Source organism: Octodon degus, unplaced genomic scaffold, assembly GCF_000260255.1.
Source record: "Octodon degus isolate 3935 unplaced genomic scaffold, OctDeg1.0 scaffold00047, whole genome shotgun sequence".
Classification (NCBI taxonomy): domain Eukaryota; kingdom Metazoa; phylum Chordata; class Mammalia; order Rodentia; family Octodontidae; genus Octodon; species Octodon degus.
The window spans coordinates 12,457,637-12,480,158 of NW_004524623.1; the positions used below are offsets into that span (position 1 = coordinate 12,457,637).

Genomic DNA, 22,522 nt, shown 5'->3' on the forward strand with positions numbered 1-22,522 from the left:
AAAAGAAAGAAGAAAGAAAGAAAGAAAGAAAGAAAGAAAGAAAGAAAGAAAGAAAGAAAGAAAGAAAGAAAGAAAGAAAGAAGAAAGAAAGAAGAAAGAAAGAAGAAAGAAAGAGCGAGCTACAGATACACTATGCAGAAAAGCTATAGACTTGTACAGAATTGTTAATAAGTTAAATATGAAGCTTAGTGTCCATCACAAAAAACTAAGATTAAAAATAATTTGAAAATAAAGATAAATATTAAAAACAAGAAATATATACAATTTTGAAAGGGATTTCTACTTTCCCAAACACCATTTAATGTTTAATTCCTGTTATGTTTATAATTAGCATCTAGAGATTATATTTTAGAACCAATTCTCATAACACATTCATAATAATATGGTGCTTAGGGCCCATGAGATAGCTCAGCAGACTAACCACCTGCTCAGGTAAGCACGGCGACTGGGGTTCGATCCCAGGCACCACATGCCATGCTGGCTCCACCCCCAGGCACTGCTGAGCGGGCCACCAAGACATGGCTGGTGGCACACACCTGTAATCCCAGCACTGGGGAGGCTGAAAACAGGATTGCTAGGATCCGAGCTGTGGGGGCCGGGGAGATGGCTCAGTGGATAAGTGCTTCCCTGGCAAGCACAAGGGTCTGGGTTCAATCCCGGTTCCACCCAAAAAAAAAAAAAAAAAGTCTGAGCTGTGTAGTGAGACCCTGTACCAAATACATTAAAAGTAATAACATAGTCCTTGAAATTCTTAGATAATCATAGTCATAATTCACCAATGTTATCATAGCACATTACAAAGGGACACAAACTCCTAAGCCTGAGAGATTGTGTAATTGACATTAAGTGCCCCAGGACAGGTGTATGTGAACAGTCACAGGGACTGCACTGTGGATAACTGGAACAGAGACTGGTGGAAAAGACCCCCACCTCCCTGCAAGCACTGCCGTGGCGGAGCGTGGACTGAGGATAGCCACATTTTCCAGTTCTTTCAGAAATATTTAGCCAATTTTGTCTCTTTGTATTGTTTTGCTATATGCAACATAACTTGGTAACAGAAAGAAAAATTTTAAAATTCCATCAGCACCTTCCTAGCAGACAAAAGCTCATGGCTCCAATGAAACACCTCTGGAAGAAACCCTGGTCTAAAGGACATTTTTTTCACCCTCTGCTGTAAGCCAGAAAAGTGATGCTTTGCACAATATTTCAGCATAAACAGCAGTGATTTCATTTTTAAATTTCCCCCAACAGCGCTGGGGATATAGCTCAGTGCCATAAGTACCTGGCAAATGCAAGGTCCTGAGTTCAATCCCCAGTATCAAAAAAAGAAAAAAATAATAATTAATTAACTAATTAATTAATCTCCCCAACAAGGTATGCCAGCAGTGGTATGGAGAAAAATTTACGATTTTCAGACAGTTTGGTATTTAAAGACTAGACAGTGAATACTCCACCCATTTCCATTAACTTATGTAACTAACCAATATTTAGAAAACATATTAAAAAACAAAAGATTTGGTATAATTTGCCTTTGGTTAAATTCATTAAAATGTACCTTTTTATATGTGAGAAATACACCAAAAACTAAGCCACTAAAGAAGATTTTTTAAGATTTCTTAAATGTTAACCAAGTCTACTGTTTTGGAAACATTCATAATTCACAAATCAGTCTTTTTTTGTCAAGAGAACTTGAGGATTAGACAACGAAGAGAGGGCAAGGAGAAAAGCTGGGGAAAATTACAGGGGCTATCTTTCCATTTTCTGAAATCCTCTAGGATCTCTTTTTTAAGAGTACTGTAATTTTCATTGAAAAGATCTTTGACTTCTTTAGTTAGGTTAATTCCAAGGTATTTCATTTTCCTCGGTGCTATTGTAAAACGTATTGTTTCTATAATTTCCCTCTCAGTGTGTTTGTTGTCTGTGTAGAGGAATGCTATTGACTTTTGGGTATTGACTTTATAACCTGCTATGCTACTGAATTTTTGTATTAATTCTAGTAGCTTCTTGGTGGAGTTTTTTGGGTCTTCTAAGTAAAGTATCATGTCATCTGCAAATAAAGATAATTTAACTTCTTCTTTGCCTATTCTTATTCCTTTTATTTCTTTCTCTTGTCTAATGGCTGTAGCTAAGGATTCCAGAACTATATTGAATAGGAGTGGTGAGAGAGGACATCCTTGTCTTGTACCCGATCTAAGAGTAAAAGATTTCAGTTTTTCCCCATTTAGGATTATGTTAGCTGTTGGGTTTTCATAAATGGCTTTTACCAGATTGAAGTAGAGGCCATCTATTCCAATTTTCTGTAGGACTTTGAACATGAATGAGTGTTGGACTTTGTCAAAAGCCTTTTCTGCATCAATGGAGATGATCATGTGGTTTTTAATTTTCGCTCTATTGACATAGTGTATTACATTGATAGATTTTCGAATATTGAACCATCCTTGCATCCCTGGGATCAATCCTACCTGGTCATGGTGTATGATCTTCTTGATGATTTGCTGTATTCTATTTGCTAGGATTTTATTGAGGATTTTGGCATACATTTATACTCACAAGATGGGAAAGGCAATGATCCTGAGAAACATCAGCAGGTTTTTGAAACTAGCAGTTACTTGATAGTATTTTCACTCTGACTAACTATATACGCTGATACCTCTGAACTAAGCAACTGCACTGAAGATGGCAATGTGTAATAGTAGGGTCATGCTTGGAATGCCTGTCATTTTGGTCTTCTAAATGCATACTGTTTGTCATGACATACCAATTATTGCTATACTGTCTCTCAAGTAAATGTTTGTTTTTTAAAAAAAGGGTAATAAATGAAAAAAGAGACAAGAAAAAAAAGTCACAGGACTGTTCTGCTACAATGCTGTATATAGTTAGATTTCTAAATTTCTGTGTAAAAATATGTAATTGTTTATTCATATTTTTTAAAATATTTTTTTCTTCATATTCTGTAGGGACTTAAAGTTTAACATATCAATACTTGATGAAAAATACCTGTTTCATGTTATGCCTAAGATGTTTGATATTCAGACAGATAGTGAGGTTAAACCTAACTGCATATGTTGTAGGGTAATGATAAGCTTCTCTTCCAGAGGGTTAACAACCTAAGTTTGCAGACCAACAATTAGAGAAAAGAAGGGCTGCAAGGACAGCCAACATTTGGCCCTAGCCTTCCAAGGTCAGTGAAAATTCAGGACATAGGAGAACCTATACAGCAACATCATGTAACTCAGTTGCGTCTCAAATTTTCTGATCAAGAAAATTATGGGGCCACGGAGGAATGTGATCGATGATGAAGAGTGTGCCTAAGGAGAGTCACATGGGGACAAAACATTCTCTCAGGCTTTCACAGAGAGCAAACTGATCAAGCAATGGCCATGACTCATCCACATGGCTGACACTGACAAAGGATCTACAAACTGCTGTACAGGGTTTCAGGATAAATCCTGAGGGAATTTGAGTGACCTCATCAGAAACAAAAGTTACATTTCTTGTTATATAGGTCTTGCTTTGCCTTGGTCTTAACCATTCAGCAGAAAGGTAAAAAAACAAAGTATAAGGGGTGAATCCATGTTGATATGCTGGGCTGTAAAGGGCTCAGGTCAACAACTTCTGACATTGCCAGTCCTGCGGATGACCCACTACTATTATGGACTACTGTACTGTATTGGATTATTTTGCTGAAGTCAAGCACCTACAATATTTAAATGACAAAGGAATACTCTTCTCTGACAAAACCAAACAAAAAAGGGGATATAAATGAAGGACCATTTTGTATCTGTACATACAAAGTAGTTAGGATAGATATACAGCTACTTTCTCTTAATTCAATGAGAAGAAAGATTTGTACTAATAGTGTTTGGACAGGATATCTTGCCAGCATCTTGTACTATGAATAACCACTAAGAAGATAACAATATGCAATGTATTAATTATTGAAACTCTCCTACTGATCTAACTCTCCTACTAAGTTTTGCAACTGTCTCATTGCTATCTGTTTCTCAATAAAATTATTTTTAAAAAAGAAAAGAAATGTAGTTCCATTGAAGTACATTTTGGAACTAAGTCAAAAAATAAGTCCTCCTTGATAACAACAAAACAGATTACATTTAGTTTCATAGGACTTCCAAGAACCAAAAGTATGTTTAAAAATATTTCATAATTTGTGTGTTTTTCAGTTAACTCTTCCCACAATTGTCGTTTAACTGTATTTTTTGTACCACTTCAAGTCTGGAGGCTTCGTTTTTATTCTATCTCATCTAAAATGTCTACCATGTTCCTTCTTTTCTATTTCTCTTGTTGGCATGTCTTTCTGATCCAGTGTTTTCATTTTCAATCCCTTAACTGAAAATTATCACAATTTTCTTGATATGTCTGTAAAATCAAAACAAACCAAGTTGATAAATGCAAGTCTCAAGTTCAGTAAGAAGCATTATTCCCCAGAGAGACACCCAACACAAGTGTACGAAGACAGATCAACACATCAGAATACATAGAATCCACTTAGCACATAGAGACCAACAGTTGAATAGAAATGTTAACTACATTACTTTGGGATTAATTATAATTATAGAATGGATGAATACTGATTAAAAGTCACCATTAAAAGTTTTTAGTTTCAAAACTAAAAAGTTGAAAATGTGAAAGATAAGCACTAACAAATATCCATAATATGCAAAGATTCCATTTTTTCTTGCTAATCAGCATTGCCCTGACATTAAAATGACATGAAATTGGAATGCTATAGAAAATTCTCAAAAGTACACAAATCAGAATAGATGTAGTTCAGCAAATAAGTCACCAGAACTCAGTCTACAATTTCCCTGAGAAGATATGCCAGAAGTAACCCAAGGTATGTCAGAAGAAACTAAAAGCAGGAATAATTTTATTTTAAAAAATGATGCTTTTAAGTATTTATCTACCAACATTTTAACATGTGGAGTGTTCAAAGTGAACAGAGTAAGCCTGCCTATTATTTGACAAATTTAAATGCTTCAATATAATCATAGGGATATTAATTAAAATGTTCTTCTCAAGAAATTTTGACCAGTAAGGTGAACAAACTTAAGTTTCATCATAAAAGACCTCAACATTATCTTATAAAAGATCAATTTCTAACCTTGATTCAAATATATCAGTCATTTGGATGTATATCTTCTGTTACAACTTTAAACCAATATTTCCTTCTGTAATTTTCAAAGATAAAAGATAATTTACTTCAGTATGATCTCCCAAAACATTCTTGCACTTTGGACTTGTAGGAATAAAGGAGTAACTCCATCCTCTGCCAGAAAGATCCAGCCTGTGAGCTCCCCCACCCTGTAGCACAGACTCCTCCTCAGCAGCTCCAAATGTCATCCCACCCTCTCTTCACATGGAGTTGACACTAGCAAAGTACACACGGCTGCCCACTGCATATGAGACACAGTCAGCTAAAGAAACCAATTTTTGCAAATTCATAATATGCTAGTGGAGAGGTGGGAAAAAGCACCTTGAACCTATTTCATATTTTGATTCTGAAGTCCAGTCTCATCCATATCCATAAGGCAATGGTGCTTCCTGTCCTACGTTGTAAGACTCCTGTGTGGGAGTTCACATACTGAGCTTCTGGTCATTTAAAATGTCTTAGGAGAGAGATTTCTTTCTAGCCACTTGGCAGCTGTGGTTTACAGTGCAGTTATGGCCAAACCCAAGAACCACACCATGCACAACCAGTCCCAAAATGGCACAGAAATGCCATCAAAAAATCTTGGTCACAAGGACACGAATCTCTGAAAGGGATAGATTCCAAGTTCCTTAGAAAGATGCATTTTGCCAAGAAGCACAACAAGAAGGGCTTCAAGAAGATGCAGGCTAACAATGCCAAGGCCATGAGTGCACGCTCCAAGGCTACCAAGGCCCTCGTCAAGCCCAAAGAAGTCAAGCCCAAGATCATCCCAAAGGGAATAAACTGAAGGCTCATTCAACTTGCCTATATTGCCTACCCCAAGCTTGGGAAGTGCATCCATGCCTGCATTGCCAAGGGTCACAAATTTTGCCAGCCAAAGGCCCAGCCTTCTGACAAGGCTGAGGCTCCATCTTCTGCTTCGGCCCAGGATCCCAAAAATGCCCAGGCCCTGTGAAGGCTCCACAGTAAAAGCCTCTTATCTTTTGTGAAAACAGAAGGAGTGGTGTGACCCTTGAGTTGCCATCTGTGAGGAGCTGGTATCCTCCTGTGCTCTTTGTACAAATAAACCTGAGGCAGGATTTAAAAAAAAAGAAAGACTTCTTTGCAAACAACAAAATTTAGCTTTTGAGCAAGGACTAAACTAAAGTAAAAAGGAATCAAAGATCTAAATATTGAAACAAAAACAATAAATCTACTAGAAGAGAAAGTAGGTAGAAATCTTGACATAAGGGGAAGGCAGAGAGTTCACAAACAAAAACCAAACTATACAGCAAATACTTCAAAGAATCAACAACAGAATCTCATTTTATTGAAAAATTTTTGCACATCAAAAGAAATCACCAATAAAGTAAAAAGAAAACCCACAAACTGGGAAAAAATTCAGCCAGATGTCCCTCAACCAAAGGAGCTCTATCTAGAACATATAAAAAATTGAAAAAAAAAATCAGGCTCCCAAAACTCAAAGATCCAACCCAAAAATTGGCACCTGAGATGAATAAATACTTCTCAGAGAGAAATATAAATGGCACATAAACATAGGAAAAAATGTTAAATATCATTGGTCTTCAAGAAATGCAAATTAAAATAATTCCGAGATTCTACCTTACCCTAGAAATAATGGCTATCATCAGTCAATCAGCCAATAACAAATACTGGCAAGGCTGTGGGTAAAAAGAAACTTCTCCACTTCTGGTGGTATGTAGACTGCAAGCATTTTGGAAATCAATGTGGAGATTTCCCAAAAAAAAAAAAAAAAAAAAAAATAGGATTAGAGGTCCCATTCAACCCAGCTATTCCCCTTCTGGGTATTTTTCCAGAAGAACGGAGAACTTTATATCACAGCAATACATGTGCACCCACATTTATAGCAGCACAATTTGTTATAACTAAATCTTGGAAACAACCCAAATGCCCATCAAAGGAGGAATGAATAAAAAAGATGTGGTATTTCTGTGGAGTGCTGCTCAGCTGTAAGAAACATAAACTTGAGGCTTTCATAGGTAAATGGATGTAACCAGAGACCATACTCATTGGTGATATAAATGAGACATACACGTGTCGAGGTTGTATTGTCTCCCTAATGTAAGAAACTGAAAGAGTAAATGAGATCCAAATGGTATAATACATATTTTGGAAGGGAAAGACACTGCTCAAAAGAAAAAAAAAAACAGGGAGAGGAGGAAAAAAGAAAATAAGGAAAGGAAAATAAGATATGTATATATGCACAAGATAGCTAAGACAATTGTACTAATAATTTCTATTGGTTTATTAAAAGGATCAGTTAATGTCCCAATTGATCCATTTTGCATGCCTGTATCTGGTGATCTAACTACTTTGAAGATAGCAATATGCAATATAACAACCTTTGTTAATTTCCTCCCCTCAAAAAAGAATTCAGCTTAATTATAATTATTTATAATATACACCTATGTTTCCTTACATAAGGAAATGCATACACATGAAAGTTTAATTTTATAGACCATGGATTTTGAAGTTTACAAGGCAAGGACAAATGTGGCGGCACACACCTGTAACCCCAGCACTGAGAAGGGTAAGGCAGGAGGACTGTTGCCAGTACCAGGCCAACTGGGGCTGCAAAGTGAGTTCAAGGCCAGCCTGAACTTCAAAGCAAGACCCTGTCTCAAAAGACCAAAAGGTCACAAAATATAGGTAATTTGTACTCAAGTTTTACTCAAAGAAATATTGAATTTAAGGAGATTGATTCTCAAAAACTAATGAAATAATATATAAAGTAACCAACCAAAATAAGAATAATTTTCAGTTTGAGGGTTAGACTTTATTTGTTTGTGGGATACCAGGAATCAAACTTAGGACCTTGAGCTTGCCAGTCAGGCACTTGTGCTATATCCCCAGACCTGGTTTAGAAATTTAAAAGCAGTTATAGACAGCTATATTTTAATAAAAGTCAAAACCTAAATAAAAAATCCCACAATTCAAATGAAATTTAGCACAGTTTCCAGATTTCACCCTCCCCATTTTTTGTATCCTCTAGAAAAATCAGTCAAAAATTGTAGGCATTACTTATTTATTCATCAAATAAATGTTAAATATCTAATAAATGCCAGTTAGCGTAATAAGTGCTAAATATCTAAGAGATGCCACTGTCTTCTAAGCAGAGACAGAGTGGTGAGTGAAATAGACCCTTACGGGCTGCTCCACTAACGTTCTGCTGCTGTAAGGAAAGTAAAGCAAAGCAGGAAATGCTAAAGAAGTCAGTTACAAGAACTGCACCCTAAAGTAGGGATGACTAAGTTGCAGGCTGAGTGACGTGAGGAACTGGGCCTTCCTCCACACATATGCAAAGAGCGTGAGGCTGTGGCAAGATCACTCACGTTCTTCCCTTGTTAAAGAACGTGAAAGGTCCTCAAACTCTTCTACTACCCCTTGAAGTCCAATCTCTTCTTTGCAAGTTTCCATTAATCTTTCTCCAAAAGTTCCAGTCAGCACTTGACTTCTACGTTTCTTTTTTTTTTTTTTTTTTTTTTTTTTACTTTTTATACAGTATATATTTTGTTATTTTTTTACTAATACATTCTCGTAATACAAAGGCAATTTAGTGGAAGAATCTTCCTTTTTGATATTTGAATCATGGGAACACAGAACTATACATTTTAAAAAATGTGTTTGGATAACAAAAACAAAAAGACAAGTAAAAACAAAAAAAAATATTGACCTTTTATTAGAGGTGGACTTTGAAGTGGACCTAATTCGGTTTTCTTTTTAAAAGCCTCCAAAGACAAAATGCAGCTGTTAAAACCTAAGATAAACCATCCCATGTACTGTGGTCTGTAACAAATATCACTGCACCTAGAATTTAAATGGGAAGCGACCTTTACAAAATTTCTCCCATGAACCAGGATTTCTCCAATAGACTTCCACTCATTATCTGATCTCAAACTCATGATGTGACATGCTATTATTTGATTTTTAAGGTGAAAGAATTGGGTTTCTGAAAGAGAAGAACTAAAATCTGCATCTCGTTGCATATTGTGATGGGGAAAATAACTCCCAACCCATTAGGTGCCAGGTGTACTGAGTTCACTGTCTCACGATATCAATGAAGGAAGTTGCCAACCAAAGGAGGAAGTCAGAGTTTTACTGGAAATAAGAAAACGAAGAATTCTCCAAAATTTCCAGTAGAAATCCTGAGTGGCTGTCCATTGAGACTCTTTCTCAAGGGGACTTTGTATAACAACAACATCACACGGGTACCACATCGTTTGTACTGCAATCAACCAACAAGATTACAAGTATAGACTCTTGGCTAACATTGACCCAGTAGGCAACTGACTCCCGTAGAAAGGCTGTATGGAAAGAACACAGGCATTCCAGGAGAAGGGTGGGTCCAGATGTCCTGGTCACCCACTCCCCACTCACCATCTGATGCTTAGCAGGCTCACTGGACCAGGTGGTGCTTATTACCATCCAATTTCAAGTTAGTGTCTATCTCTTAGAAAGCTCCCAGGCTTGCTCCTGAGTCTCCATGCTGATGCCCAGCTTTCTTCAGACTTGCCTCTTACTACAGTCTTGGTGAGCCTCACCTTTGGTGCAGACTTCCTTGAACAATGCATGCCATTCTGGCTGCATATTAACTTGTGTCCGACTTAGCTGTCTATGCCGTCATAACCTGAAGTTTACGTATTACACCTTCTTTCTTTACATATTTACTTTCGCTTCTACACTTGAAAAATTCAATTTGTCCCACGTCCTGTGTCTGAGAACTAGATGACCTGCATGGCTTCTGCTTGGAACGCTGCTCCTCTTCTCTGCATATCAGATTCTTTAGGTCCCAACATGCCACAGTGCTTTTCTACATTAATGCAGGTCACACTGATGTCTCTCCTCCAAAATTCTAGTATACTTGGAATGATAATCATGGTACTAATGTATGTCTGTACTTGTGAAATTTTTTCATCTCCATTTTAAACAAATTATTTGTAAATCTAATGGGAACTTTGGATACTCTCTGCAGAAAAAATAGTAAATATACTTACAATATTGTGCATACCTCAAACTCAGGTTTGTGCTCCCTGTTTTCAATGTATCGGTTTAATCTACCCAAGAAAATTATATGTTCTTTGAGAAGAGCAATAGCAGTTTATTTTCTCCTGTGCTCCCTGCAGTGCCCGGCACAGTGCTGAATAAATGTTAAGTGACTGCCCTGCTCAAGAACCTTGTACTTTAGGTAATTTAAAGTGATAGGTTTTCATCATGAACCCATCTAATTCTACTTTGATGAATAAAAAAATATTGTATGCATTTTGCAGAATCCAAAGTTCAAGAGATTGTAACTTTACACAGGGAGCTTAATATAGTTCAGTGCCACCATTTCTGGTCATTGGACAGTGAATGCCAGAGCCAGCTGCACAATCTGAATTTACATGTTTCAAAGGCATGTACAAAGAACTAAAGGGACAGCTTAGCACACAGGAGTCCTCACAGTCCCTGTCACAAGGACATTATCAGGAGGAAATGTTTTCCTACTGATATTGTTGGAATTGCCCATTGCAAAAGTAATAACAGCAATAAAGTTAAAGGAAAAATTATTAGATTCCAAAAACAAGACCTATAAAGGCAGCCACTAAAAATTCACTGCTGTTAATTCTTCCAATTCACATAGCTTGATTTGATTATCCAGATTCAAATAAAGTGAATGTTCTGAGGGAACTGACTGAATGTACACATTCTACAAGAGAATACTAGGGCAAAAGCAATCCAACATTCGAAAGTAACCAAATAGAGCCCTGGGAATAAATGACAAGAGATGATCCATCTCAATATTGAAATCACTAGATAACAAAAAGACATTTAAAAGTGGAACAAAACGGTAACGCTGGAAAGGCTGGGCTATCGGATGACCCTGTCTCTAATATTCTCTGTCCTAGCAGTCTCAGCCCATACTTTGTACTTTAGAAAACACTGGCCACTGACACTACCCTCACAAACCACAATTACACTCAAAGGTGAAGCATCCTTGATCCACCGTCCTCCAAAGATAACCGTCTTCTGGAGCCATCTAACTTTAAAAGCTGGTATCTCATGTGCTCTAACTATAATTTCCAGCCTAGCTAGCAAAAGAAAAAAAAGCCTTCAATTTACAATTGTTCTCCCTAAGGATTCTATTCACACAGCAACACATTTTTTCTTCTGTTTAGGGCACAGTTACTCCCTGAGTCTCATTATCACCACTAATTGAGCTTTTTTTGCATTGCATCTAAAAAAAAAATTTTTTTAAGACAAAAAGAAGGAAATAACTTCCAGATTTAATTACACATTTGTCTCCACACACTGAGAAGTTTCTGGGTTTAAAAGCTTTATTTTTTGTGTGCTTTCTGATGCTCTGAGAAGATTTTGTTTGGAATTCATTTGCCTGCTCATTTCAAAATATACAAAGGAGAAAATCTGGGAAAAATACAAGCTGCACTGCCAAGTCTGCTCCTGGATGGCTTTCATTATCTTGACTACAGGCACGGGTAGGGGAGCGGACAATTTACATAAGAACTTCTCTCCACAAAAGACTGAGAACACTGGCTTTCTTTTAATGCCATATCAGGACCGTGGAAAGTCTCAGAAAGTCCAAAGGGCCTTCACAATAGGGCCCTGTTTTTCACGCCACAACTACCTGCTGCGGCTTTCCTCCTTATGCTTCATTAAAGGTTAGGTTGAAAAGTATTAGGACAGTTTTTAAAGGAAACTAACAATATGAGTGACCAAAGTAAAGAAGTAGAAGGGCTGAGGAGATAGCTCAGTACCAGCACAATGTCCTGAGTTCAATCCCCGGTACAGAGAGAGAGAGAGAGAGAGAGAGAGAGAGAGAGAGAGAGAGAGAGAGAGGGAGGATGTGTGTGATTTGGAAAAATAAAACTGAAAAAAAAATGACACCTTAATTTATAAAATGTATGCATAACATAATAAAAACCTATGTACCTAGACACATATATACTCTTCTATATTTATAATGATCTACCTATCTATAAATCATAGCATCTTCTTCACTAGTTTTTTTCAATGATAATTACATGAATTAACACTTTGAAGTGTTTAGCATATCCAGTGCTATAGTATATGGGAGCCGAGAAGAAAATCCACCTTTCCAGTCCTGCCACCAGTGCTTTGTCTCTGCCAGGCCCTGCCTAAGAGAAAGTCAGCTGCTAACGGAGCAGTGAGTATAGCAGCCTTATGATGCAATCACTGTCCACATGTATGAAACTTGGAGAAGCCCAAGGTCTACCCTGTAGCCAGGATCAATGTATACAAGCATCTATGCATATCCTATAGGTCCTACACCACACACTATCCTCGCACCACAATGCCGATCGTTTATGCCTGCATTTCAGTTCCCACTGTGAAGTCTTCAAAGGTAACTGCTATAGTCTTTAGAGGACTTCATGAGATCCCTGGAACTTAGATACAACAGGTATTACAATTTCCTTCAGGTAAATCTAATCTCAGAGAGTGCAAGTGACTTAGGCAAGGTCCATTGTCAAATGATCACTGCTTACTTAGCATCATTACTGAACAGCCTACAGTGCAACAGGCCCCAAGGGTATATCACTGTGGGCAATGCAAACCCATTACCACTAACACTGAGCCCGTCCAAAACAATTACTGCAACTTCAGATATTACTCATAGGACGGTAGGTTAACAAATGTGGTACTATGTGGGTGGTGCATAGGGAAAGGCTGATTTGCATAACATACTTGGAAAGGGTTTCTCTGAATAGTGACCCTGGAGTTCCAGGCTCGGTGCTGAGAAGGGTGCTATGTAAGAATCAGGAGGAAGAGCTTTCTAGGCAGGTGTGAGTCAAAGATCCAGACTTGAGACAGCCCTGTGAAACACAGGAAGAGCAGGGGTCTTGTGTGCTGTATGAAAGCAGATTTTAGGAAGAAGACAGAGGCAAGACTGGCATTAGAAGCCACCTTGATGACAGATTTTACTCTAGTTACATTGAAATTGCACCAGAAAGTTTTAAGAATGGGAGTGAGGGGCTGGTGAGATGGCTCAGTGGTCTAAAGCACCTAACTTGGAACAAGCTTGGCAAAGCACAGGGACCGCGGTTCAATCCCCCAGCACCACAGGCCAGCCAGCCCCGCCCCCTGGTGTGCGGAGCTGGCCACACACACGCGCGCGCACACACACACACAAATAAATGAAAATTTAAAAAAAAGAACGGGAGTGATTGCATAGCTAAGTGACTGCAAATAACGATGATATACAGTATATTTCTAGAAATTATTTTGAATGTTTACACCTTAATGACATAATAAATGTTTAAGGAGATGGACATGTTTGACTCAATTTAAACAATACGCAATATATGCAGGTATTCAAGCATCACAGAGTATCCAGCAAATACAAATTTTGTTATTGCACACCATTAAAAATAAATGTGATTTAAAAAAGAGTGAAGTTTGATTCAAACTTTAAATAATGCTAGCTACTATACAAATGGAAGGTAGAAAGGATAGGTCAGTTAATAAACTAGTGCAGTAGTTTGGGAAAGAGTTTATGTTTTGTTTTACATCACTTTTTATATTACATCATTAGATGTCAGAGATAAAGTACCTAATTGGAGAGAATATAGATTACATTAAGTTTGACATCCTTGAATTTTATGATTCATAAGCAGAAAAAGTACACAGGAAAAGACCCAAAAAAAGTATGTTACCTACACCTTACTTTTGATCAATTCATTTTAGGTCACCAGACATGGTAAGAATTTTAAATAACAGGAAGACACTAAAATGAAAAGAATAAAATGCACCAATTACTTCAAATGTTACGTGGAATGTGTTAGTTCTAACCCTTTTCCATTACATTCTTTAAGGCAATTCCGTTTCACTCAATGGCCCTGTCAGATAAATTGCACGACTTCATAACTGCAAGGCTGAGATTTGAGACTACTCATAGCTGTTTTCAGAAAGACAAGAAAAACCCTATGAAGCAACTGCCAGCTAAAGCCACTCCACGCATAACTTCAAAATTCGGGTTTTCGTTTCTTGATGACTTTGCCCAAATCTGATCACTATTAGAAGCATATATGTTCTTCACCTTCAGGAGAGATAGTCAAAAAGTACTGGACTACAGACCACTAATATTATAAACCAATTTTCTATTTGTTAAAATGTTTTTCCATGCAACATCTTAAATAATCCTCAAACTCACTTTATGATGTAAGATCATAATAATAATTATTATCTCAGCATACAGTTAAATAGCTTCATGGCAGTTAAAATCTAAACTGAGAAAATTCAGACAACAAATAGCTTATTCAGTAGCCCAGAACTAGAAACTATCCAAAGGTTACTCCTATCACTCTACACTGCTTGTTTGGTACAGACACTTTCCCCAGAAATTTGCTCATGTCAGAAAAGCAGGCACAGGCTTTGAATTAGGTGTGCCCACCAGCACTGCTACCTGGAAACCCGCATTAGGAGGTTTTCATTTCCTCACGGAAACCTCAGGCAAAGACTTTGGTGAAGAGTAATAGATTAAGATAATGTATGCAAAAAATTATAATGTCTCAAGGAACAATAATAACTCACTAAATTTCCATTTAAGAAATAGGTAACCCTTCCAACTGAATGAAGAAGGTACCCTAATTTTCTTTAGGATAAAACTGTAAAGTCAAGTCCGGCATAAGGTGAATGAGATAGTTACTGTGCTCTGCATAAAACTTTCAGAGGATTAGCAGCTTATTCCCTCTGTCTCACTTATAATTAATAGAAGACAGGAGATTTAAGTGCAATAAATACAGAATGAATAAAATACAAGGCTAGGTCTCTCAGGAGCTTTAGTTTAATAAATCTAGCCAAATGCATTTAAAGGATGTACAGAACAACTCATTTCCAATTATCCCCAAATACTATATCATTTTAATAGTTGCAGAGATTTCACAATATGGCAGTAGCATCTTGTCAATATTCACCATTAATTTATGTTGCAGTAGAGATGATAGATTCCCAGGCACACTGGTGATGATAGTTGGCAGACAGCCTCTTGTTCAACTTTCCACCAGACACAGTAGCCTCCCCTGCCAGCATTCTGTAACCTTAGACTCTAAATCAACCTGAATTTACAGCTGGAGTATATGGACCCGCACTTTTTTTTTTTTTTTTTAACATTTATTTATTGTGTGTGTGTGGCCAGCTCAGCCCACCAGGGGGCGCAGCTGGCTGGCATGTGGTGCTAGGGGATTGAACCGCGGTCCCTGTGCTTTGCCAAGCTTGTTCCAAGTAGGTGCTTTAGACCACTGAGCCATCTCTCCCGCACTTCTTTATAATGCAACCTCTTGAGTCCAGCCAGTACTTTCAGCAGCTGGAAGAGAACCATATGTCATCTATGCTATCTCTAAGTCTTAGGGACTGGCACTCATCATTTTTTCTCTGTATTAGTTTTTTTATTCACATGTGTTTGTTTGGGGTTGTTTGTTCATTTGTATTTTTAGGGAAAGGCCTGCAGGGTGTTCAGGGTCTCACTACTAGATCAGACTTGTAGTAATCTGTCTGTTTATAGCCTCCCAAGAGCTGGGATTACAGGCGCACGCCACCACACCCAGTCTCAATTGCCATCTCAGTGTGTCCCAGGGGTAGGGCAGCAGAGCAGGACTGGGAATCGAACACCCAGCCCCTGTGCATGCTTGCAGGCACTTTAATCCACTGAGCTATTTGGCCAGCCCGTCACATGTGTCTGTAATACACATTCCTTGTGGGCAGTTGATTCGTATTCTTAATATATCTAAATTCTGTTTAATCCCTCTCTTCACCCCTTTAAACCACTTCCCTCCATCTCTTGATCTCCTTCCCATCTAAAAAGAGTTTGTCTTCTATTTCCTGTTATGTTTTATTTTGCTCTTTTTTATTCATATTTTGCACTTCTATAAGAAACACCATGCAATATTTAAGTACGTGTATGTCATTGATTTCACTTAACATTGCAGTGTCAAGTGCTTTCTCAAGACTGGCTCTCTTCTGAGCTTCTGCAGTTACATGGACTGACGCCACAGCCAAGGCCAAAGGCATCAAAACAATGCCCTAACCCTGCCATAGGGGAGTGCTAAAGTTGATAAAAGACGCTGGCAACCAGGAGAAATTCTTATAAAACATCCCTTGGCATATGATTATTAATTACCCTTCCAAGAGATTCAGTGGCTCATCCTCAGAATTACTTAAGAAGAGATGCAGGAACTGGCTTGAGAGAGACTACATCGCATTGCCACTCAGAAAGTTTGAGATTATCATTCTGAACAGTTTACATCTTTTCATTTTCTTTTCAATATTGCAATAACTTTTCTCATGCACCAGCATTGTGTAAGAATCACAAAAGACTTAACCCTGCATGTGTGTTAACAGTACACTATCAAGCTTCTCCTTTCCCTCCTCTCTGTAGCTAATACACGTCACTCCCCACAGTCAGCATCTTGAATATTGATGGTGTGGAGCATGTGATCCGAATCCTCCTACAGAGGCTACCGCGGACAGTGTTTACAGGCAGATGATGCAGCGACCCAGCCAAAAAACTTAAGAGCTTGGTGCAAGGAAACACAGACCATTCTGAGAAACCCTCAATGTCAACCACTACCAACAATGAAATATGAGTCCTCTTCTAAGAACAGTGGAAACATTTCTGCCTTCCTACAGACCAACACACCATAAGGTTTATTGGTTTTAATGTGGAGGAGGAAAGAAATGGGAGCTGCTCTATTCCTATCATAACGAAAGACAAGCTACCCAAAAAAATGGACGTCCAAGCCTCACAGCAATCCTGTAGATGGGCACTATCATTCCTCTGTCACACACAAGACACAGAGTCCCAGACTCACCTACCTGGTGGAGAGGAGCGGTTTATTTTCTAAATCATGTAGGTCAGATATGAGAGCAAAAGCCAGATCAAGTCCTAGCTTTCTGACTGACAGAATGACCTTGAATCTTCACGTAATCCCTATGAACTGAGAAGCACTACTGTATTTACAACTAAGGAAACAATGTTCATCTCCCCCACATGACATCAGTATCAAAGAAAAATATGTCAAAGCATATCAAAAGCTATTAAGTATGTTTTCAGTAAGCAAAATAGAAAACTTCCAGCACAAAATTTTCTTAGTTGATCTGTTAGGGCAAAAATGACTAAAAAGGACTAATATAATTAAAATACATCAAAGCAGCCGAGTATAAACACTGTTTCTTTTTTGGTTCATGTTTGGAATATTCATTATCCTAGCAAATGACATTTCCTAACGTTGTACAATGAAACAGCAGATACCAGTGAGGTTCAAGAGGCCTGAAGGACACAAGGCAACACCATACCACAGAGTTTTACCAGAACAATCCATCCTCTGAAACTCACATTTTTATTAAACAGAATTTTTTAATTATTCTTTTTCATTTTGTATTTTGAGATAGGGTCTTGCTAAGCCACTGGGTTGCCCAGCTTTGGCATTCTGCCTCCAGAGGGCTGGGTTACAGACATGCCAGTACACCTGGACAATCAGGGGACACTTTAATTCAGAGTAACCTGACTAGGTAATCAGCAAGAACATTTTATCAACTATTATATTTTTTTAAAGTGAGCCCTTTAAAATTGTCTATAAAAATCTCCTAATCCCATTGCACTGAATGTCTTCCTTCGGGAACCTAATACAAGTTTTGTAAGAAAAAAGTTAAAGATTGACACATAAGTCTTGTTCATTTTGGGAAGACAAATGTTTCTCAACTGAATTTAAGGTGACACTTTATGTAACAATGAAAGCAATGTCATTAAATCTGTCATGAATATGGATACAACAGAGACATGAATGACAAATTTTCTGTTTTTCAAGGCAGTTCTATGGCATAGTTTAAGCCTAAACACTAAGTTTATTCTAGTTGGCTTAGAATCAACAATATATAAATCTAAATAGAGTATTTCTTGAAACCAATTCTGTTTTGAATAGCACAAAAATAGATACAAGGAAATATTTCTTGTCTAATTAAATGTTTTAAAAATATACTTAAGAAGAAGAGCAAAACAAACAGCTTGCTCTCTAGCCACCATGGAAGCAGCTACCTTTCCCAAATGCCTCTTTTAGGACTGAGCAGGCCTTCTGTAACTCTTAGTTTTGCTTGTGGTTCTCTCCCCTAATCATTCATTGTGCCAGGGAAACCAATATAGCAACATTCCTTCTTCTTCTTCATGAGGAAACATCCTAAATGTGTCTGAAAACAAACTAGAAGGTCTTGATTCTAGGCCAACAAGATTCAAGCCAGCACAGTCTGAAGATAGCTCTGTCTCTGGAGTGTACATGAACCAACTCCTCCTCTCCTTTAAGTCTTTTCTACTATGGTGGAAAATTTGAAGACCTGATTCTCTTAAGAATCTCAGGAAGCAGTGAGCATCGCCCAGAATCAAACAGAAAGAAAAATAAGCTTCTGACTCAGCAAGACTAAGTCCACAGGCTATGAAGAAATTTAACAGGAAGAAATTCCAAATGTTATTTGTTCAAAACCAGCACTAAATTCACTTACAAAACACAGTGAAGTGATACTACAATAAACACTGCTATTGCTAAATCCTCATACGCCCTCCATTTCTCTAGTCAGGTGGATAAAACTGGCTGAAGGAAAATAATATGAAATTCACAGAAGACCCCAAATCTTCCAACTTTTATTACATGAAAGTGATCTTGTACATTCAGGCTTTGGTTATATATTTCTAATAAGTCATCAATCTTATTCCACATCATTTTTACATTTTATATAAGCCAAAGTGAAAAAAAATCTGTCTTAATCAATTTTCATGCTTCAAAAGACAAGAAAGGCATGATTAGTCACATTTCAACAACTATATACAAGGAATTTAGGTACCCCAAAGTACCTTCATATCATATTTTTTAAGTTAGAAGCCTGTGGCTTTACTTGATTCTGAGCTTCACCACTGTGATGGTTTATTATATAGCAGAAAACCAGCTGTTCTATACCTTCAATGAGGCACAAAAAGAATTTTAATTGCAATAACAGGTATTCTCTGGAACATCAATACAAACTGTTGGCAGAAAGGCCATTTAAGATGTTTTTCGGGTTATTAAAGACTAACTACCTGTGATGATTTGAATAGTTAATCATACACAGACAAAATAATAAGCTCAGGGAATCCCTTGTAGATTTATGATTTGGCAGAAATCCATCAAGACACAGGTGGCAAAACATTTAAATATAAAAAGTTTTCTACATATTAAAGAAGAGTCATATGTATAATTTCCATATGCTGTGATTAAACATCTATCTCCCATCAAGCTCACAAAGCTTTTTAATTACAATGTATTTTACTTTATTATTAATGATTATAACATTCTGTAAAAATGTCTACAGTCTACCTGCTGAAATTTACCATATTCATGTCTAATCTATCTTCTTATTCCAAATGAGTGGGATATAAAGAAAATATAGCAAAGATCATGGGCAAAAATGGTAGCCAAGATGGCAAGGAACATCAAATAGGTTTAGCAGACTGGCACTGGTTCTACCATGATGGACAATAAGGAAGCCAGTTGGTAAATTCATGAGGCTATCATTCTCCTGAAGTAATTTGTTTATAACTATTATTAAATAAATTAACAAAGGACATTAATGTGCCTCTAAATTGATTACTCTAAGAAATAATCTCTTGTCTTGAACTTGAGCCAAATTACACTAATCAATTTTGACCAATGGATCTAGAGTATAGAGCCATACAACTATATATATATATATATATATATATACATTTTTTTTTGGTGGAACCGGGGATTGAACTCAGGCCCTTGCACTTGCCAGGGAAGCACTTATTCCACTGAGCCATCTCCCCAGCCCATTATTATTATTATTATTATTATTATTTGCAGATAGATTCAATGTACACATAAAACACTTAGCTGAGCTTCTCAGCAGAAGATTCAAATCAAGTGGAGAATCAGGAACAGATGGGTCTCTCGACTGCCCTATTTGTACATCTTTATGGTTTGCTAAAACCGTTTACGCTTGAACCTCTCCGTTTCAGAAAGCAGTAGCTAAACTTGAGCCATTGTATTATGACTCTTGTTTTATTATCCATCTTTGTAAAGTACCAGAACAATTATAATACATGGAGACACATATACGAATTGTAGAGTAAGTTTTATATTCATATCCTTATCGGGTACCACACACCAACTCTGGACTCCTTCTCTTTTATGTGTGCAGCCGTCAAAACAACACATACATAGCCTACCGGCCAGGATCTCCAGACAAAAGCAATCTCCCTCCCTTGTTCTTAATCAGAATTCTGGACACTTCCTCTAAACTCATACCCTGAGAAATCAAGAATTCAAATATAGAATCTTGTTTTTGTATTACCCTTTAGATTTATAAAGACATTATATCACTTTGTTCCTCACAGTGACCCCATAATTAAAATTCAATTTTCTTGATTTTAAACAAATCCCTCCAATCCTCAAGGCAGGAGAATTTTAGGTTTCAGGTCAGCCAGATCCTGTCTCAAAAAAAAAAACAGTAAGAGATAAAAACAGAAAGCAAGGGCAGGGTATATAGGTCAGCAGCACAGGGCCTGTCTGGTAAGCACAAGGTCCTGAGTTCAATTCCCAATGAGAGAGAGAGAGAGAGAGAGAGAGAGAGAGAGAGAGAGAGAGAGAGAGAAATCCAGGAACTTAAGATACCCCGTGAGCTGTGAAACCAATAGTATAATCTTAGTACCTCTTTTCTCCATCTCATAGTCCTCATGCTTTGTGAATTACACAAAATTGTAGCATTGTTTGTCCTTATAGTCCAGTCTAGTGCTACAGACTAATTTTACATGTATATTTGCTACATTGAAGACGATAACATTAATACTGAATTAGTGCGTTATCTCATTTTTTTCCATTTAGCAAAGCCTAACTTGAAAACTTAAGTCTCTTAAGACAATAAATTTCCAGTATTGAAACATCTTTATTCATTCACACCTTCATTCATGAAAGCTTTATGAATACCTACCATGTGCTAAGCACTAAAACAGGTGCTAAGAATACAACTTAAATGAAATGTTTCCATATAACTAAATATTTTATAAGCAGCATTGATTTGACTGTGAGAAATAACAAACAGGTTTATATAAACTCTAATCGAAACAAATCATGTCCAGGCACATTAGTCTTCAAAGTCTTCCTCTGTAATGTGCCACGAAAGCTGAGTTTATAAGATGAGGAAGTTACTGAAACAAGGCCAGGGCAAAAGGATGAGTCAGAAGTTGAAAAATCTCATTAAGTTCAGCTTCAGATTTTGAACTCTGTTCTGAATGCTATGGAGAGCCATAAAATGATTACAAGCAAGAAAGTTCAGGATAGGGTTTTGTGGCTGAAATAGTACTGTACAGTAAGAAAATTTAGAACCATCCCTCTGGTGGATCTTATATAGACAAGGAATTCCCAATATTTTTAAATCACATCTTAGAGAGCCAAGTCTCTCATATGTAATTTCCAATGAGTGACCCTGATAGATTAAAAGGAAAATTCACTTATAATAACCAAGCATTTCAAAAAGATTTTCATAATGCTTACTAAATTCAGGCTATGTTACACATGCCCTACGTTAGTTAATGTACTATATATTTCAAAAATGGTTTGCTTTCTAGGATGTCTCAGTTCTTGTTTGGGGTTTGGCTCTTGTGTCAAGGATTTACGAATGGGTACTCACAGTGGAAATTATTGAATAGAGGTACTAATAATTACTGTGTTCTGGCAAAAGCCACATTTTTAACAAAGTCAGAATTAGTAGCTAGGTGACAGCATTAGTTGAAAGTGTAGTTCAAATTAAACCCAAGCAAAACTGACAATTACAGGATTTCTCACACACTTTCAGAGAAAAAGGTCAGTTCTCCAACTGTTGACAAGAAGAGAAAAAGGACTTTAAGTAAAATTGCTTAGGCTTTCTGAAGGAAGCTGACAGTACCACTGGCTTGTTGTAGTTAATGCTGGTAAGTGTTTGGAATTAATAATTGAATACATCAATTGGAAAGCATAAAGAAAATAAATGAGAATAAATCTACTCCTACACAGTTCTTTATCAGGTAATCAAAACACCTACAGTGTCATTCCCAAACTGGTAAAACTCAAAGAGGACCAAGAGACAAATGAATACATTGCCCTCAGGAATGAGATTAACAAAGATTAAAATGGGCAGTGAGGTCAATGTGAAAAAACAAAATTTAGCTTGATGATAAAGGATACAGATGAGCGTCTATGTAGAGGACAAACACAATGAAAGGAGTCACCTACTGGGAGAAATCTCAATGGAATAATTTTATCCCACAACTCAGTGCAATTTTTCAGTTAAGTTACCAGC

The 22,522-nt window shown here is 37.2% G+C and overlaps 1 protein-coding gene and 1 long non-coding RNA gene across 2 annotated transcripts in view; one reads left to right on the forward strand and one right to left on the reverse strand.

The window, feature by feature from the left end:
- Window positions 1-22,522, reverse strand: part of Kcnc2 (potassium voltage-gated channel subfamily C member 2) — a 203,094-nt gene that overhangs the window by 91,416 nt on the left and 89,156 nt on the right. The gene's annotated exons all lie outside the window — the stretch shown is intronic.
- On the forward strand, window positions 8,084-8,958 carry LOC111817048. The gene is made up of 3 exons (XR_002821323.1): window positions 8,084-8,095; window positions 8,184-8,191; window positions 8,877-8,958. It is a non-coding gene; the product is annotated as an uncharacterized LOC111817048 (long non-coding RNA).